We start from the raw sequence: 16,818 nt of genomic DNA on the forward strand, positions 1-16,818 counted from the left end.
GACAATGACAGCGCTGTCAATGGTGTTTCCTTTATTTTGGCAGTTACCTGTATATAATGTCATTGTTAAGTTGATTACAGTTTGTAATTTTATAGACCAAAAATGTAAGTCTAAGAAGCAACGTGAGACTGAAAATGTAGCTTTAATAGATGTTCAATTAGATGGCCAAACAGAAAGAACATCAATATCAGACTTTTCTATACAGTAACATTTTATTTTTTATCCAATAGAGACCCGGATTGCTCTGGTTGGGAACACTAGACCTGGTAAGAGCCTGACAATGCTCCAAAACATGACTGGTGAGTACTTAGTCTTCACTTCACTGTACAAGATGGTGATGGAAACTGATTTGGACTGTTCTACCTTTTATTCATTACAAAACAAATCATGCCTTGCAAGGAATGGGCTAAAATATAGGGTCATTTGTGTGCTTGTCAGAACACTACTTTTAATCTCCATACTTCTTCTATTCCATCACTTCCCAGTATTGCCGGTGCAATGACCATAAGTCTGATATGCCTAGTTGTGTCTTTGAAAACGCATGTGATAAAGCTATGCATTTTCATGTAAGCTATGTCCTCTGCAGTGTTGATTGATTGTTAGTCATAATAGAAAAAAGGCTAATATGCAACTGACTTGTGATGTTCCACCCTGGTCATAGGCCTCCCAGGAGTTCTCAGAATCAACAGTTAACAGCTGCTTTACCAACAGTAACAACTTTTCCTTGTTATCCAACAGAGAAACAGATTGTGCTGTTGGGGAAGACTGGTGCTGGGAAGAGTGCAGCAGGAAACACAATCCTGGGGACGAGATTGTTCAAATCAAAATTAAAATTCCAACTCTGTGACTAAAGATTGTGATAAAAAAAATGAGAAATGGTGTGGGCAGAGTATGGCTGTTATTGACACCCCGGGGTTGTTTGACAAAGTTTACACAGGAGGAAGCAATAGAAAAGATCAATGTGCATCAACCTCTCTTCTCCGGGTCCTTATGTGTTCCTGATTGTGATCAAGCTGGGAAGATTCACTGAAGAGGAGCAGAAAACAGTGAAGATGATTCAGAAACTCTTCGGTGACGAAGCATCAAAATACAACATGGTTCCCTTCACACATGGAGACAAACTTCGGGATGGAACAATTGAAGAATTTGTCTGGAAATCCAAATCTAGTAAACTTAGTTGACCAATGCAAGGGGGGATATCACGTCTTCAACAACAAAGATAAGAATCCCTCCCAGGTCACTGAGCTGCTTGAGAAGATAAACAACATGGTCATGATGAATGGAGGAAGCCATTACACCACTGAGATGTTCCAGGAGGCTGAGAGAGAGATTGAAGAGGAGAAGAAAAGGATCCTGAGAGAGAATGAGGAGACGAGAAACAAAGAGGAGAAACTGAAGAAAATATTTGAAGGAGAGGCTCTGGAGAAAGCAAGAATGGAGCTGAGGGAAAAACATGAAAGAGAGGCTCGAGAGAAAGCTGAAAGAATGAACACAGCTGGGCATTATGTAGGTGTTGCAGGTTCTGTTGCTGCAAGCGGAGCTACTATTGGAGGTCTTATTGCAGGACCACCTGGTGCAGCAGTGGGTGCGGTAGCAGGAGTAATTGAGGTGTTGTTTGAAGAATATGTTTGCTGTATACAATAAAAAAATATTTATTTGACTTGACTGCTAAGTAATTCAACAATATAACTGTTTTAGTATGTTTATAATCATATTAGTATCCTAGCAATAGTGATGATCGTGTTATGGGTTAGGTAGATCATTCTATGTGAAGTGGTATTGGCTAGAGGGAAGTAAACAAACATCTGTCCATAAGGGTGGGATAGGAGCCAGCTGATAGATCATCATTTACTCTTACATAATATTTTCTCAATGTGTTTGTCATTATATTCTCTTATTAAGATGTTGTATATCAGAATTTATTAGAATAAAAATAAGTGTTCTCTCTGCATATAAGAAGAGCAATTATGTGACTGACTCCCTGACCTCAAGGCACAGAAGGGGGGGGGTCTGTGCTTGTGACTTCATATCTTGTCTTTGCAGTTGTATGACCCAGTGTGGCAAATACATCTAGCTTGAGCTTTATTTGAAGTCCGGCTTGAATTTGTACTAGAACAATTGGCATTGTCGGCAGGATTTACCACAATTTACAGTCCAAATCAGTGGAACAGGAGCCGGTACACAAAAACGAGATAGGCAGAGTTCACATAGCTGTTTCCACTCATTCTGACATCTTTGGGAGATGAGGGTTGTAGGCTGAATATAAATGATGGGAAACTGACCTAGAAAGCCTGGATTTATTCAGTAAGCCCATTGTATATATGCGACTGGTTGGAGCCCCTAAGGGGTTCAGCAACCAGAAGGTTAGGGTTTTGCCATCTGAAGTTCAGGGGATTGGCCACCAGAAGGTTAGGGTTTAGCCACCAGAAATGTAGACTATTTAAGTGTCTGTATTGTTTGTGTAGTATGCAGATAAGTTTTCGGCGTTTTCCGGCAGTAGTGGCTGTCAAGGAGGAGACATTGTCACTATCTGGTAATGTGAATGGTGATCGACTGTTGCCTGTGAGTTCTAAAGGGGGCTCACCTCCGTGGGTGGAGAAGAACATAAGTATTAAGAAGTTATTTGAAATCGATGTGTGTGTATATATGGCTGTGGACTGGCTGAGGCGATAAGTAAAGAGATTGGTTTGTGCCCTAGAGGGGCTAAGTATTAGAGACCGATTGTGTAGCAATAAAAAAACATTAGTTGTCAATACAGGTAATGTGTGTTGTCAACAGTGATACTTGAGGAGTGACACTGGAATAAGACATTATGTCTCCCATAATCTCCAGTAGTAAATTGGCAGACGCTTCAGTATGGTTCTCAACACAAGGTATCAGGTCCCTTGACTAAATGATTAGGGACCCATACTGTAAAAACAATCCAGGGAAGTGGGTATCCCTACCTGGAAACATTTTAATAGAGAGTAATAGTGCCCTGGGTGAGGATATCTAAAAACCCTATACACCATTGGGAGAGGAGCATGAATAATAACTATTGAAATGGCGTCCTGGGGTCCCGACACTCCCTTAAAATGTGGACTAGAGAAAGATACATTTATCAAAGTCATAGAAGCGGGGAAAGAGGCGCACGAGCAATCTACCAATTTCGTCTCGAATACGGTCAACAACAACAAAAAAATCAGATCTAATAAGGAACTTGGAGATGCTATTGTGAGCTGGCAAAGTGGCATAAAAAAAACAGTCAGAGTCCGGCTGAAATTTGTACCGGAACATAGAACCTAGAGTGCCTTGCAAAAGTATTCATCCCCCTTGGCATTTTTCCTATTTTGTTGCATTACAACCTGTAATTTCAATGGATTTTTATTTGGACTTCATGTAATGGACATACACAAAATAGTCAAAATTGGTGAAGTGAACTGAAAAAAATAAATACATAAAAACAAATTACAAACGGAAAAGTGGTGCGTAGATACAGTTGAAGTCGGAAGTTTACATACACTTAGGTTGGAGTCATTGAAACTTGTTTTTCAACCACTCCACAAATGTCTTGTTAGCAAACTATAGTTTTGGCAAGTCGCTTAGGACATCTACTTTGTGCATGACACAAGTAATTTTTCCAACAATTGTTTAGAGACAGATTAGTTAACTTATAATTCACTGTATCACAATTCTAGTGGGCCAGAAGTTTACAAACACTAAGTTGACAGCTTGGAAAATTTCAGAAAATTATGTCATGGCTTTAGAAGCTTCTGATAGGCTAATTGACATCATTTGAGTCAATTGGAGGTGTACCTGTGGATGTATTTCAATGCCTTCCTTCAAACTCAGTGCCTCTTTGCTTGACATCATGGGGAAAGCAAAAGAAATCAGCCAAGACCTCAGAAACACATTGTAGACCTCCACATGTCTGGTTCATCCTTGGGGGAAATTTCGGTTCAAGGTACGGCTGAAGGTACCACGTTCATCTGTACAAACAATAGTACGCAAGTATAAACACCATGGGAGCACGCAGACGTCATACCGCTCAGGAAGGAGACGCGTTCTGTCTCCTAGAGATGAACGTACTGTGCAAATCAATCCCAGAACAAAAGCAAAGGACCTTGTGAATATCCTGGAGGAAACAGGTACAAAAGTATCTATATCCACAGTAAAACGAGTCCTATATTGACATAACCTGAAAGGTCGCTCAATAAGGAAGGCACTGCTCAAAAACAGCCATAAAAAAAGCCATACTACGGTTTGCAACTGCACATGGGGACGAAGATCCTACTTTTTGGAGAAATGTCCTCTGGTCTGATGAAACAATAATAGAACTGTTTGGCTATAATGACCATCATTATGTTTGGAGGAAATAGGAGTATGCTTGCATGCCAAAGAACACCATCCCAACCGTGAAGCACAGGGATGGCAGCATCATGTTGCGGGTGTGCTTGGCTGCAGGAGAGACTGGTGCGCTTCACAAAATTGATGGCATCATGAGGTAGGAAAATGATGTGGATATATTGAAGCAACATCTCAAGACATCAGTCAGGAAGTTAAACTTTGGTCGCAAATGGGTCTTCCAAATGGACAATGACCCCAAGCATACTTCCAAAGTTAAGGACAACAAAGTCAAGGTATTGAGTGGCCATCACAAAGCCCTGACCTCAATCCCAAAGAAAATGTGTGGGCAGAACTGAAAAAGTTACACCAGCTCTATCGGGAGGAATCGGCCAAAATTCACCAAGCTTATTGTGGGTAGCTTGTGGAAGGCTACCAGAAACGTTTGACCCAATTAAACAATTTAAAGGCAATGCTACCAAATACTAATTGAGTGTATGTAAACTTCTGACCCACTGGGAATGTGATGAAAGAAATTAAACCTGAAATAAATCATTCTCTACTATTATTCTGGCATTTCACATTCTTAAAATAAAGTGGTGATCCTAACCAACCTAAGACGGGGAATTTTTATAAGAATTAAATGTCAGGAACTCTGAAAAACTGAGTTTAAATGTATTTGGCTAAGGTGTATGTAAACTTCTGTCTTCAACTGTATGTATTCACCCCCTTTACTATTAAGCCCCTAAATAAGATCTGGTGCAACCACTTACCTTCAAAAATCACATAATTAGTTAAATAAAGTCCACCAATCTAAGTGTCACATGATCTGTCACATGATCTAAGTATATATACACACACCTGTTCTGAAAGGCCGCAGAGTCTGCAACACCACCAAGCAAGCGGCACCATGAAGACCAAGGAACTCTCCAAACAAGTCAGGGACAAAGTTGTGGAGAAGTACAGATCAGGGTTTGGTTATAAAAAAAAAATATCAGAAACTTTGAACATCCTACAGCGCACCATAAACTCCATTATTAAAAAATGTGAAGAATATGGCACCACAACAAACCTGCCAAGAGAGGGCTGCCCACCAAAACTCACAGACCAGGCAAGGAGGGCATTAATTAGAGAGGCAACAAAGAGACCAAAGATAACCCTGAAGGAGCTGCAAAGCTCCTCAGCGGAGATTGTAGTATCTGTCCATAGGACCACTTTAAGCCATACACTCCACAGAGCTTGGCTTTATGGAAGAGTGGCCCGAAAAAAATCTGTGTTTGGTGTTCGCCAAAAGGCATGCGGGAGACTCCAAACATATGGAAGAAGGTACTCTGGTCAGATGAGACTAAAATTGAGCTTTTTAGCCATCAAGGAAAACGCTATGTCTGACGCAAACCCAACACCTCTCATCACCCCGAGAACACGATGTTTTTCATCAGCAGGGACTGGGATACTGGTCAGAATTGAATGAATGATGGATGGAGCTAAATACAGGGAAATTCTTGAGGGAAATCTGTTTCAGTCTTCCAGAGATTTGAGACTGGGGTTCATCTTCCAGCAGGACAATGACCCTAAGCAACACTCAAGTGATTTAATGGGAAACATTTAAATGTCTTGGAATGGCCTAGTCAAAGCCCAGACCTCAATCCAATTGAGAATCTGTGGTATGACTTAAAGATTGCTGTACACCAGCGGAACCCATCCAACTTGGAGGAGCTGGAGCAGTTTTGCTTTGAGGAATGGGTAAAAATCCCAGTGGCTAGATGTGCCAAGCTTATAGAGACATACCCCAAGAGACTTGCACTATAATTGCTGCAAAAGGTGGCTCTACAAAGTATTGACTTTTGGGGGGTGAATAGTTATGCGCGCTCTAGTTCTGTTTTGTCTTATTTCTTGTTTGTTTCACAAATAATATTTTGCATCTTCAAAGTGGTCGGCATCGTGTAAATCAAATGATAAAACCCCCCCCCAAAATATATTTTTATCCCAGGTTGTAAGGCAACAAAATAGGAAAAATGCCAACGTGGGTGAATACTTTCCCAAGCCACTGTGTCACTACTGAAAGTTTAACTAGCTAACTTTTCTGATCAATAAAGCTTAATGAGATCCATGTGGATTCTCTTCTGTGTTCATTACATGACCAACACACAAAACATTTTAAAAAACAGAAAATAACAGGATTGGGTGTTTCATGCAGCAGGAGCCTCGTTTGGAGGAACAGATGCAGTGTCAGTTGAATTAAATTAAACTGAATTGACTAGAACCATAGATTATCATGTGATCATATTTCAAGACAAAGAGCAGATATTACACTCAATGTTTTGTTTTTATTCAGTGAGGACATTTTTCTTTAAATAACACAATTATCATGACACAGTTTATTAAAGCTGGTAATTCCCAAATTATGATACTTACAGTAACAATGCTAATCAGAAGTGCCTTGCATGCTGAAGAATGGTTCTCGTAGAAAAAAATAGAGGCCCTTTCAAAACCAACCCCTAACTAGCCCCTTCTTGTAGGCCAGGGGTAGGCAACCCTGTTCCTGGAGTGTCTCAGGTACTGCAGGATTTGTTCCAACTAGGCACCATACCAGACCAACTGAGCTAGTTGATCAGTTCAGTGATTGCCTAAATTCAACACATCTGGTCTTCCATCAAAAACATGAAGTACCTGCGGCATTCCCGTAAGCTAAATATGATGTGGCTGTGCATGGCACTGATTTGTGTGTGTGTGCGAGCAAGTAGAAAAATATGTTGACTCACCCTACTTGAAGAGAAACGCCAAAGACATCCTCCTGTCTTTCAAGTTGTTGAAGCGGTCTATGAATCTCATACAGCACACGTGTAACAGGGTTATATTGGTAATTCCCATTGCCACTTTATTGTTAAGCCAATGGGTGTTTGGTTTTATTTTTGTCTTGCCTTCACCTACTCAACATGGCATCTTATTGGCTGGTTTGCGTAGCTTGCTTACGAGGGAGGATGTTTCATTTAGAATCGTCCCAGTGAACAAGCACCGAACCAGCGGTAAGTTGTTTGTTGCAAAGCACTGTACGTCAAAAGTGATTTTTATTCTCCCAAGTGATGATTTAAATATTTGTTGTGTATTTTGTTGTAGAGATTTCCAGCTAATACTAGCTAGCAACTTACTGTGTCTGGTGGGGGGGTTTGTATATTTTGTACAGTGCGTGAGTGCAGAGTTGGATCGTGAGTCGTGCATTGCATGACGTGCAATTTTGTGCTGTTCCTATCAGGTACATTGTTAAAGATATTATATTGTATATTGTAATTGTATTATTTTGCTAACTACATTGCCCATTGAACAAGCACCAAACTAGCGTGCGTGAGTGCAGAGTTGGATGGTGAGCCGTGCATTGCATGACGTGCAATTTTGTGCTGTTCCTATCAGAATAAAGCTCCACGACTGGTGTTACAAGTTGGAGTTTGTGTCGGTTATTGATTGTACACAACGCAAGAAGAGTACTGTTACAGTGGTGCCGTGACCGTTCTTCTGGATCAGATCTTCCTTCGCTGGATTTCCATCTCAGAACTTCGCCGTGGTTGCCGTTGAAGAATCAGATAAGAAGGCAATATCGCATTTCGCCAGAAGAGGGCCCTACTGCGACGTTTTACTATCGAAATGGATGATTTCTCTGGTTGAGACTTTCTCTACTTGTTTATTTGCAATTCTAACGTATATCTGATATAAGTAGGGTGAGTTTTACCAGTGTACTAGATATAGGTTAGATTTTGACTTGAGGTAAAAAAATAAATATTTTGCCATTGACATTTTTATTAGTCTGTTGATTTCCCATTATTAACATGGAAGGTGTTGGGAGAGGTAGGGGTTTCCTGACATTTCATCTGTCACCATCTGTTGGTAGGGGTTCAGCCAAAATTCCAGTTGCTTCTACACCTATGCCTAAACTGGAGGGTTTTGGGAGTTTTGATGATAGTTTACCTATGGAAATGCCCAAGGATGTGTATGAAAGAGTTTTGCCAAATACAGGGAGTGGGGAGGTCTCCATGGATTTCATAGCAGACATAGTACAGCAGATTGGTCATTCCATTGGGGAGAACATTGACTCCTGTTTGGAGTCAAAGGCAATTGTTGGACATGTTGCGGACAATGTTATGGGGAATGCATGCAGCTCTAGGGGTATGGATGTGTCAGGCCTGAACCTGGTATTGAAGTCTGATATCAGGGAACCGGTGTACTTTCGGGGGGATGGCTCTGAAAAGTGCACAGTGCATGAGTGGGAGGATATGGTCATGGTTTACATGTGTAAGAGGGGCGTATCTGTGATGGACCAAGCAGATGAGGTTATGGGTAGGCTTATGGGAAGGGCCCGCGATGTTGTTAAAGTGGGCATACGCAGCAATCCCTCCGTTGATTTATCTAAAGGCCCGAGTCCCATCTTTGACATACTGAAACAACATTTTAGTGACCCTGCTTTTTCAAGCATGCCCCTCGCTGACTTTTATGCCACATTACCTCTGATTGATGAACAACCATTCGACTATTGGCTCAGACTGAACAGGGCTATGGAGGTTGCTGAAGATTGTCTAAAGAGACAGAAAAAAAGTGTTGAAGACCCATCTCGTGAGGTCACAGTCATGTTCATCAGACATTGCCCTAACGCTGAACTGTCGCTTACCTTTAAGTGCAAGCCATTACAGCAGTGGACCGCTGCAGATGTTCATGAGAGGTTGGATGAATACAGGAGGGAGCAGAGGTACTCTCACTTATCTAAGGTGACCCCAGCCATCGCAACAATGAAGCAGGAAGTTGGTGCTGTCATGCCTATCACCATGCCTGCTGTGAGGCCCCAAATGGAAGTACCTAATGTGGTGCCTTCACCAGCCCAGAGTATTCAGGGCTCAGCTGAGCCGATGGAACGTGTCCTTGCAATGCTGGAGCTTGTGCTGGAGCAGAGGCCACAACAGTCTGACCGTAAGTTCCAAAAAGGGAATCGGTACATCGCAACCTGATAATGCCAGTCAACTTTCTTCCTCTTCCCCATGCTGCCATTGACGAGGGAACAGACATGTCTGGGTTAACAGAATCTGAGGAAATGAATGACAGCCTTGTGGTCTCAGCTGCCATGGACACTGCAGTGGATGATGATGCTGAGTACAGAACAAGAGTGTGGGTGTCAGAGTTGCCTTCTAAAGGAACAGGTGACTGACCTACCAAACTCGGACCATTCCTTAACTGATCGGTTATGCACTGACTGTGTTGACAGTCCCACTATTGCAATAGTACACAACACTGTCACTCCTTATGCAGTTGAAGGTACTCGGGGTCGTATTAGGTCAAGGGCAGGAAGACTATTTAAACCAGTGTCAAGACTGATTGAGATTATGAATCAGCAGAAAGTTGGCTCTTGAAGGTTAATATGTGAATAGAGAGGGTCAATGGTATTGACATGTTTTATTTGTTTTGTTTTTACATCATTGTGACCATGATTAGAGGTTGCAGGATGGTAATGTGACGGATATGATAAAGTCTCTTATGGTAGTTTATTTTATTACTTGGATGTTTTAGTCACTGAGTGTACTTAACATGTAACAGGCATGTTTGCCTATGAGGGTTAAGGGGATTGATCAACCACCTTTCACTCTAATTCTCAAGGAGAATAGTCTAATGACTGGAATATTTAGTGACTGTTTAAAAGCAGGGTCTGCATCCTCGATATACACAGCTTTACCTTTTAGTTTTCTCTATTAGGTAGTATAAAAATATAGCATTGTTTTTTTCACTGTACATTATTCTGTACATATGTTGAGTGTCTCTGTACCTGGTATGTTTGCACAGTGTGGTTTTGTATTTTTATAATTTTTCTTTGCAAGTGGAATTCAGTAGGGGGGAGTGTAACAGGGTTATATTGGTGATTCCCCTTGCCACTTTATTGTTTAGCCAATGTGTGTTTGGTTTTATTTTTGTCTTGCCTTCACCTACTCAACATGGCATCTTATTGGCTGGTTTGCGTAGCTTGCTTACGAGGGAGGATGTTTCAGTTAGAATCGTCCCAGTGAACAAACACCAAACCAGCGGTAAGTTGTTGGTTGCAAAGCACTGTACATCAAAAGTGATTTTTATTCTCCCAAGTGATGATTTAAATGTACAATTTATATCAATTTGTTTGTAAATGTTATTCGAACATCACACAAGATGCAACGGTTTTTGGTGAATATTTGTTGTGCATTTTGTTGTAGAGAATTCCAGCTAATACTAGCTAGCAACTTACTGTGTCTGGTGGGGGGGGTTGTATATTTTGTACAGTGCGTGAGTGCAGATTTGGATGGTGAGCCGTGCATTGCATGACGTGCAATTTTGTGCTGTTCCTATCAGAATAAAGCTCCATGACTGGTGTTACCAGTTGGAGTTCGTGTCAATGATTGATTGTACACAACGCAAGAAGAGTACTGTTACACACGCACAGGTAGAACAATGAGCCAGACGGTTCAACAGATGTAGAAATCTGAAGCATTCATTTGGCATTTCCACCACCACCAAATACTGTATGTTGATGAGAGGAAGCCCAGTGTCCGGCAGTGGGAGAAGATGGAGCAAGATGGATTTTGGCTGACATTCTGCTAATTTTCTCATTGATGAAACATTTGATCTCAATTCAGTTCTCTGTTTCCAAAACTAAAATCTCTTTCGAACAGAGTACACAAAGTTTTGTAGACTGCCCTTTACCAAAGTTAATTTTTTTTTATTGTTTAGAAGGAGTGCAAGGACGAATTGAGTTATTGCACATGCACACTTCACAGTAGGATTTCCCTAATTGAATATGTAAATATTTGGCTAAAATGCTTGCTCGCTAGCCTAAATTCCTTTCATGGGCAACGATGCATCAGGCTTGTTAGTTAACATTAGCCTACTACGTCTATCTACATATTGAACTTCCATCCCCTCAGGCCAGGGGGACACTGTATGAATTTATGGTTGGATCAGAATCGCTGTTATAATCATTGTTGTGTATGGAAAATTTAATAAAATCACAAGTCCAAATCTCTATTTCCATCCATTGCTAATTTAAGAAAAGGGACCATTTTAGCTAGCTAGCCACCGGAGGACAACGGTAAAAAGAGATGAAGCCAAATCCAACTGGCTTCCTTTGACATTTTATTTTTGTGTGCCAGAGCTATTCACAGTTGAGCTCACTCAGTTTAGCTCAATGCTGATTGTTTATTCTTATTTTTATTTTTTTTTATCATGAGAGGCCAAATGCTTGCTGGCTTCCCTTGCATTCAATGCTACGGGTGGCAACAATGTCATAATCTTTTTGTCAAGACAGCATCAGATAGCAGGGCTACAATACTAAAAAAGATGGTCTTTGTTTCGCTCGCTCTGATGCTTTCTCCGGTGAGATACATTCAGCCTCTTGCAAATTGAAGGAAAAGTATGAAAAACAGAGAGACAAGGATAAATCATTTTATGTTTATTGCTGGGGAAGCCTGGCTTCCCTTTGCATCCATGAATACACACCGATGGTAGAATCTAAACTGTGTGCTAAGTTACCTTGACTTTTAATTTAATTTATCAATTGAACTACCTAGGTATGTGTACTGTAAATGCAACGTGAAAAGTGTATGCATGGCTTCAAAACATCAGAATAGCCTAGATCATTTTATTTAACTAGGCAAGTCAGTTAAAGAACAAATACTTACTTTACAATGATGGCCTACCCCAGCCAAACCCTCCCCTAACCCGGATGATGCTGAGCCAAATGTGCACCACCCTATGGGACTCCCAATCACGCTATACAGCCTGGGATCAAACCAGGGTCTGTAGTGACACCTCTAGCACTGAGATGCAGTGCCTTAGACTGCTTCACCACTCAGGAGAAAACGCTCTTACCCTGAAGAATCACAATCGATTTCCTGACACTATGAACATTCTAAAAATAAAAATGTAATTGTAAAATAAAGCATTAAAAAAATACTTGGGTGACATTTTCTGTCCAAAAACAGCCCTCACAATGACCAAAGTTTCCCCTAAATAGCCCTCACGCTATAGCCTTGTGGAACCAGCCTGATTGCTGCGTTCAACATTCTATTTCACTTTCACGTAGCAGAATACTGACTGCAGCGATCAGGCTGGTTCCACCAGGCTACTCACAATTTGTAAAGTTTGGAATGTTGCAGCTTGGGCAATTGCAGACATTGAGCTCAGTGCTGACATAATATTTTGTCCTTTATATTCTAACCACACCTGTCACCAATGAATTGAAGTATATTTTAAAATATTCCCAAAACTCTAACAGCATTATTTTCAAAAACAAAAAGTTAAATCTATGCATTGCAGAACTATGCAAAATATATAAGGAAACAACGTGTACCAGATACACAATTGGACTTGCAAATAATAAAAAAGTAGGCTATGCAGGTTACTTACAGTTTGCTGTTCAATTCTAGGTTTTGGAGTGTAGATCTGTCAGGTACTTAATAAGAGGTTAATGAGAGTCTGCCCAGAGAACACCTACCTCAGTTGCCTTTATACTGTCAGGCTATGTGGTGTCTGTCACAAACTCAGCCCCAGGTCCAACCAGTAAACCCTGGATTTCTGATGCTTTCAATAGTCTATTGAGAGGCTTTGAAGCCACCGGTCGGTCATATTGGCACTCACCAGTAGGAGCAGTGCTCCATAGGAATGAATGGAATTCTGCAGTACTTCAATTAAAAGTACGTTATGCAGAAATCTCTCTGCCATTTCCTGGTTGCTAAAATTCGAATAGTTTGCCTAATATAAGTTTGTGACAAAACAAGCAAGTATCGTGTAGAGAGTCATTGTACAATCTAAACAGCTGTGAAATATGTTTTCAATAACCAAAAATATTGTATTTTCAGCTATTTGAAGCCGGTGAACAAAACCAAAAGTAAAAGATGCAAAAACGAAAGTTAAGAATGGGAAGAATAGAAATTGTGCACATAGCATAGATCTAAGCTTCTTAGAATTGATTTCAATGATAGTGACAGATCTATAACTCAAATATCTGTCTGAATTTGGTGGGGTCACCCAAAAAGGGACCTATCGCAGCTTTAAATGTTTCAGGAGAAAATTACATGTATTTAAGTATTTTTTTCTTGAGCAGGGGGACCTTGCGGGCGCTGCAGGATTTCAATCCTTCACGGCGTAGTGTGTTACCAATTGTTTTCTTGGTGACTATGGTCCCAGCTGCCTTGAGATCATAGACAAGATCCTCCCGTGTAGTTCTGGGCTGATTCCTCACTGTTCTCATGATCATTGCAACTCCACGAGGTGAGATCTTGCATGGAGCCCCAGGCCGAGGGAGATTGACAGTTCTTTTGTGTTTCTTCCATTTGCGAATAATCACACCATCTGTTGTCACCTTGTCACCAAGCTGCTTGGTGATGGTCTTGTAGCCCATTCCAGCCTTGTGTAGGTCTACAATCTTGTCGCTGACATCCTTGGAGATCTCTTTGGTCTTGGCCATGGTGGAGAGTTTGGAATCTGATTGATTGCTTCTGTGGACAGGTGTCTTTTATACAGGTAACCAGCTGAGATTAGGAGCACTCCCTTTAAGAGTGCGCTCCTAGTCTCAGCTCGTTACCTGTATAAAAGACACCTGGGAGCCAGAAATCTTTCTGATTGAGAGAAGGTCAAATACTTATTTCCCTCATTTAAAATGCAAATCAATTTATAATATTTTTGACATGCATTTTTCTGGATTCTTTTGTTGTTATTCTCTCTCTCACTGTTGAAATAAACCTACCATTAAATTGATCGACTGATCATTTCTTTGTCAGTGGGCAAACGTACAAAATCAGCAGGGGATCAAATGCTATTTTCCCTTACTGTAGATACTTTTGTACCTGTTTCCTCCAGCATCTTCACAAGGTCCTTTGCTGTTGTTCTGGGATTGATTTGCACTTTTCGCACCAAAGTACGTTCATCTCCAGGAGACAGAACACGTCTCCTTCTTGTATGACATCTGCATGGTCCAATGGTGATTATACTTGCGTACTATATTGTTTGTACAGATGAACGTGGTACCTTCAGGCTTTTGGAAATTTCTCCCAAGGATGAACCAGACTTGTGGAGGTCCACAATTTTTTTTCTGAAGTCTTGGCTGATTTCTTTTGATTTTCTCATGATGTCAAGTAAAGAGGCACTAAGTTTGAAGGTAGGCCTTGAAATACATCCACATGTACACCTCCAATTGACTCAAATGATGTAAATTAGCCTATCAGAAGCTTCTAAAGCCATGACATAATTTTCTGAAATTTTCCAATCTGTTTATAGGCACAGTCAACTTAGTGTATGTAATCTTCTGACCCACTGGAATTGTGATACAGTGAATTATAAGGGAAATAATCTGTCTGTTAACAATTGTTAGAACAATTACTTGTGTCATGCAGAAAGTAGATGTCCTAACTGACTTGCCAAAACAACAGTTTGTTAACAAGACATTTGTGGAGTGTTTGAAAAACTAGTTTTAATGACTCCAACCTAAGTATGTAAACTTCCTACTTCAACGTACCACCATAAGTGCAGCTTAAGTCACATGATTTTACATTTCAACTTCTTGCTCCTGTCACCACCACAATTGCTACCGTTAGGGGTGGTGAAAAAAACGTATACTCAAAGCACAGAGATTTGAAGAAGACCATTTATACACCACATCCCCACCTCTTCTGCAGAAATGTTACTTCCCCTTTAGGTCTATCCCTCCTGTTATGCTACCATCTCTTTGAGTGTGATTTAGCAGCCTAAGTCACACGATTTCATAGAAAATAGGACTTTGCATTTGAACTCCTGTTAGAATAATTTGCATGGGTTAGGATAATGACTTAAGTGTTCCACTCTGAAATTGTAGGATAGGGGGAAAAGTTTGATAATTATGAGAAGATAAAACCAGGATGGGGGTAGATCGGTTAGCATTGTAAAACTTTGAGGTTATATCCTTTAGTAGGGATGTAAACAGAGTGAAGATGTAGAGTAGGTAATAGAAAATCATTGGAGGGTTTCAATCCAAGAGGGTCATAAAGGGGGAGGGGAGGTGAAAGCCTTGAAGAATGTGGCAACTTTTATGGTTCTTTGTGGTTAGTGGAAAAGTACTGGTTGTTTGAGAAGGGAGTGGTCTAAAGATAGGAATGTATTTGTGTATTATAAAAGGACTGAGTCCTAATTTTTGACTTTAGAACGGTCTCTGAATAAACTGTACAGACCTTTTGCAGAAAGCCGAGTCCTTGCCTAATTATTCTTAACCCAGTGTCTTACAAACCTTGGGGATTAGTCAAAGCTTATTGAATTATCATTGGGATTCAAAATTCCACCTGCCATCTAGACACTTTTGTGTTGACTTGAAAGTGTCACTAATGCATCATGTTTCTAAGTTGATACAACATGAGGGAATAAATTGACTGTGGTACATAGTAGATAATGAGGCTTTCTTTCAATTATGAGAACCATGGTTCTGTGAGGTCCTAAGAACACCACAATACAGAATTATCACATGGATGAAGTAATTAATTACATTATGTCCCTTAAGGAAATTTGCTTGACACATGCTTGATGGCTGAAATGTGTCCATTTGAGTGTTAATAATACATCTAAGTAATATTTTATTAGTGAATGTTAATAATACATCTAAGAAATACTTTATTAGTGAGTGTTAATAATACATCTAAGCAATACTTTATTAGTGAGTGTTAATAACCTCACTAGGGTAAGGGGGCACCATTTTCACCTCCGGATGAAAAGCATGCCCAAAGTAAACTGCCTGTTACTCAGGCCCAGAAGCTAAGATATGCATGTAATTGGTAGATTTGGATGGAAAATACTCTAAAGTTTCCAAAACTGTTAGAATAATGTCTGTGAGTATAACAGAACTGATATGGCAGGCAAAAACCTGAGAGAAATCCATCCAGGAAGTGGGATTTTTTATGTTTGTAGTTTTCCATTGACTGCCTTTACAGTATCCAATGACTTAGGACTCAGATTGCACTTTCTATGGCTTCCACTAGATCTCAACAGTCTTTAGAAATTGTTTCAGGCTTGAATTCTGAAAAATGAGAGAGTAAGAACACTGAGTCAGTGGAAAGTCCCCAGACCTGTTTACTGCGTGCGACTGAGTGTGCTCCTCTCTTGTTCTTCTTTTATATTGACCAAGCTATTGTCCGGTTTAAATATTATTGATTATTATGACTAAAAACAACCTGAGGATTGATTATAAACATCGTTTGACATGTTTCTACGAACCTTACTGACACTTTTTGGATGTTTCGTCTGCCTGTTGTGACCGCCTTTATATCCAAAAAACTGAGTTTTTTGGATATAAAGAGGGACTGTATCGAACAAAACAAACATGTATTGGGTAACTGGGAGTCTTGTGAGTGCAACCATGTGAAGATTATCAAAGGTAAGTGTTTCATTTTATCGCTATTTCTGAATTTTGTTACTCCTCTACTTGGCTGGTAACTGTTTGTAATGTTTTGTGTGCTGGGCGCTGACCTAGATAAT

General features: G+C 40.4%; 1 pseudogene; it reads left to right on the plus strand.

The window, feature by feature from the left end:
• Positions 1 to 280: 280 nt before the first annotated feature.
• LOC123744287 (GTPase IMAP family member 9-like) lies at positions 281 to 1,644 on the plus strand (annotated as a pseudogene).
• The last annotated feature ends 15,174 nt before the right edge of the window (positions 1,645 to 16,818 follow it).

This window comes from Salmo salar, chromosome 08, assembly GCF_965601325.2.
Source record: "Salmo salar chromosome 08, fSalSal1, whole genome shotgun sequence".
NCBI lineage: Eukaryota > Metazoa > Chordata > Actinopteri > Salmoniformes > Salmonidae > Salmo > Salmo salar.